A 4274-nucleotide genomic window follows, 5' to 3' on the forward strand; every position below is an offset into this window, starting at 1 on the left:
AAGCCATTTATAAAATTTGGTAGTTAGGAATATATTCTAAGCCATTTTTAAACTTTCTTGTTGACTAAAGATTAATCTTACAAATGGATGAGAATAAAATCATGTCTAGGTGCTTCACATCTCCAGTCTTGCAAATTGTTATTGCAGATGAATGAACTATGGAAATATAAGCTGACATCAGTTCAAGTGTACGCAGGATTGAAACTCCATGGATATTATATAAACCTTTCAAAATATTAACAGTTTAACAGAATGACTATCAGGAAGTTGAAACCAGAGGGGAATAATAGTAAAGACAGAATGAATGAAAAATGGAACAAGGGGCAAGTACAGCTAGAATACTCAATGTACACATGTGATAAAGGAAGTGATAAATCTGAAATACATCTTGGAGAAGGGGTTGGTTGAGAATGATAGAAGGAGTCACTCTGATCCAGGAGCATTGGACAATTAGATGGACATATTTATTGTAATACACTTGCACAACCTTTTGAAATTTAATTAAAAAACACAACAAAAAACAAAAACACACAAAAATCACAACCAAACAGCAATCTCTAGAGAGGATGTATATGACCTCTCAAAATTTTAAATAGTTCATGAAGGGTAGTCTTGGGACTAGTAAAACAAAGCTGTTCAAAGAGGGCAGTTTGGGGTAGCAGAGAATTTTGAACAGATTTAAGTAGATTGTCTAAGGTTGTGAATCACCTACATCTGCTGCAAATATTTTCTTCTGTGAGTTCTCTTTGTCTGCAATGGATACTCCAGTCCTCAGCCACACTTGATAGCTTGTGAAGATAGAATGGAAGAAACAAGATAAAGAATCCATTACTCCACTGGAGACAGAAGAGTCCTCTATGTTTTCTCTCATCTCTCTTCACTACTCTTTCTTCATACTTTTAAGAAGTGATTTTGAATTATATCTTTCATTCTTTGTTCTGGCAAAGTAATTAGCCAAACTAATTTCCTAAATATTATTTGCCATTTTTTTCTACCATGCTGTTTACTTGTCCAAGGGAGTCCATTAAGCTTCACCCTTGCATTTGGTTGCCATGAAAATCCATCTATGTTAATGAGGACAAACTCTAATGTAAAACTTTGTCTCCAAAAAATGGATCCAAGAAGCTGTGATCACAAATATTTAGCTATACTTTTTTTCTTTTACCTTGAAAGTCTTCTTCTGTCTAAAGTTCCACAAAAATAAGTACTCCACTACTTTTTGGTTCAATCACTTCTAACCTCAAAGATATATTTTGCTAACAAGATGCTTAGAGGAAACCGAAGTATACTCCACTTTTATGTTCTCTCTTAAGACTCTCCTTAGATACCATATCAGGATCAGTGAAGTTATTCTTTGCAAAATTATTTCAATAGATTATTTTTTCTTAGTCTTGCATTTGCTCAGCAAGATGTATGGAATAGAATAGAGTTAAATCATCCATACCTTGGGTAACAGTGTCTATTACAAAGGACAATACTTCTATGTCCTAATTCTATGTCCTCCTCTTAGCTCTTCCCTGATTTCCAATTAAGCACAGCTTCTTGACTTCAAGTCCAGTGAAGCTGAAAGACTATAAGATCTCCTCCCTACCCCACCCGCTACATCTTCATGGTTTCTCTTTTAAAACTCTTTTAAGTTGCCTCATTTGGACGTAGAATTTATTTTCCTGTCCTCATTCAAACTGTTCTACATTGTAGTGAGCCAAATAGGCTCTGTAAAATCACTTTAGGTAGCAAAAATATTAAGACAATCTATATCAAAATTTTTGGCCTCCCTCCACTGCTGAACTCAGTATGCTTAGATAGGGCTTCTAAGAACATTGTTTTCTTCCCCTTTCAATTTTCTCAATTCTTTTCTGATCCCAAACATTTTGGCTTATGTAATAAGAGAAGTCTTCACTACCTCATGTTAATAAGGATATTATTTTTTGTGAGCTACTTAGAAATGTGTAATCATTGGCGTAACCAATCAGATTTTTTTCTGTGTTTCAGTGCTTCACGTGCAAAGACATTGTGGAAAGTGTTACAAACAGAAAAGTGTGAACCCAATACCTTCTTTCATTTTGAAGGGCCCTTTCTCCCTAAGTATTTTGACCCAAATTATCTTTTTCAAAGAATAATTTGGGTAATTAAAGGTCAATTCACAAAATTTGATGTCTTAGTTTTCTTAAGAACTTTGAATTTCACACAGTGAGAGTATATTTCCTGGGTAAGGACAATTCTCAAGGGAACCTACAGGATTTACAGTAAGGTTTCTGAAGTTTGTTTAGTGTGAAAATGAGCTATCTTTACCCACATTGCTCCCTCTCAACTAGGTCTCCATAGCTTTCTTTGCATGAAAGCCTATTTTCCCAGGCAATTTTCTTAATAGGCTAATTTGTTAAAAATTTGAACAATTAAAATATACCTGTCATAATTTTTAAACTCTTTTGAAATTCCTTTATCAGAATCACGTTTTCCCCAATCCTAATTCAACCTTTTCCATCAAAAACAGTAACATGTTGTTTATATGATATAGTGTCCATGCAACTATTATTTTCCAGTGGCTTTATGTGTATATATGAACATATAAGCTGATGCTGAGCAAAATGAACTCCAAGGTATGGAAACAGAGATTTTTTTGCAGTTGTTTTTAATGTACTATGTGATTTCTATTTTCTTTGGTTTTTCCACCTATGGTTTGGCATTGGCTGTATTTGATTTTGTGCCCTGTGTATTGTGTATACATTTACCTTAATTAGGGAAGGGAAGAGAACAACAAAATGGCAAGACAAAGGACAAAGGGCAAGCCAATGCAATAACAATACTCACAAGACAATATGTTGGAAATGTATATTAAAACTTGTGAGGAGTATTGAGGTGAAAGAAAACTGTAAGAAAAATGAAAGAGGGGGTAAAAAGTTTGAAAAGTTATGTTTTCACTACCTTACAATTACTGTAACCCATTGTTCACCAATTTGACAATAAAATTAAATTAAAAAATAAGCTACATAAAAAATAATTTCACTGTATTGTTATAGTAAATATTATTTAATGTAGTAACTTTTTAAAAATCAATATTATTTGGCATCTAATTTGAATTGATTACTCCTTTTTTATCAGAGAGTCATCAACTTGAATGTTATACAATTAGACAATATTTTCACAATAAACTTGACAATATTTTGAAAAAAGGAAAAATTTTGTACTTTCTCATACTAAAACTGAATGTAGTTTAATTCTATGGAAACCCATAACTTTTAAAAGTAAATGAGTTGTTAAGAGGACAGAATATATGTGTTCCTCAAAATTCCTATGACTAATAACTACTCATTTTCAAATTCTGAACATTCCATACCTGAGCGATTCAAAACAGTACCTGTTTGCATGTTATGTAATTTTGCAATAGATGCAGTTTCCAGTGGAGTGTTACAGATTGAGAAGTCAACAGAAAAATAGCCACATTCTGGTAGAGGATAAAATTATGAAGCATCTGTAATTAATTCTTCAAGAGTAAGCAAATTTTATCAGAGAAAGCTATAATTTCTATGAACCATCAATCCAAAGATTTATGCCATAAAGTCATCCTAGTCCAATAATTTCCAACTTGTAAAGTGCACCTTAATATTCCCTTAATTCACATCATGAATAGCTTATCTCTATTGTGAAAAAAATACTACACCTCTGATAATGTGATTCTCTCCTTCTTCTGGAAAGAATACTACAATTAACTGGGTTGCATCACTTTTCCCCCAGTAAGATTCTTGAGATCAGAACACTTGCAAATGTTATTTATATTTATACTTTTTTAAACTATCACAGATATTTAGGATGCTAAGGTCAGAAGATTATGGTTCAAATATCCAATAAACTCAGAAAAAGTCAGACACAAGTGGCACTGAGATTGAAGTGGTAGCACACGAGCCTTGAGCATAAACAGGCTAAGAGACAGTTCCCAGGCCCAGATTTCAAGCCCTAGGACAAACCAATAAAATAAAAACAAACCCCAAATGTAGCATTTTTCTCACTGTATACAGAGGCACGTAATTAAGGAAATTGCTTCCTGTGTTACATATAGGTAGAAGAAAGAAGATGTCACACAATTATTCTCTTCATACAATGTTATACAAAACCCTCAAAAATTGCAATTTTTCTATATTTATAAATTAATATCGATTTGTTGGCAACTCTGTCTAGATTATTTACATTATCATTTTATACATGAATTGTTGGAATTTTCTATTAACTAAGATCTAATTATAACTCTCTTGAAAGCATATTCTAGGCAAATAAAA

Source organism: Dipodomys merriami, unplaced genomic scaffold, assembly GCF_024711535.1.
Source record: "Dipodomys merriami isolate MVZ:Mamm:240054 unplaced genomic scaffold, mDipMer1.0.p SCAF_1429, whole genome shotgun sequence".
In the NCBI taxonomy this organism is placed as follows: Eukaryota; Metazoa; Chordata; class Mammalia; order Rodentia; family Heteromyidae; genus Dipodomys; species Dipodomys merriami.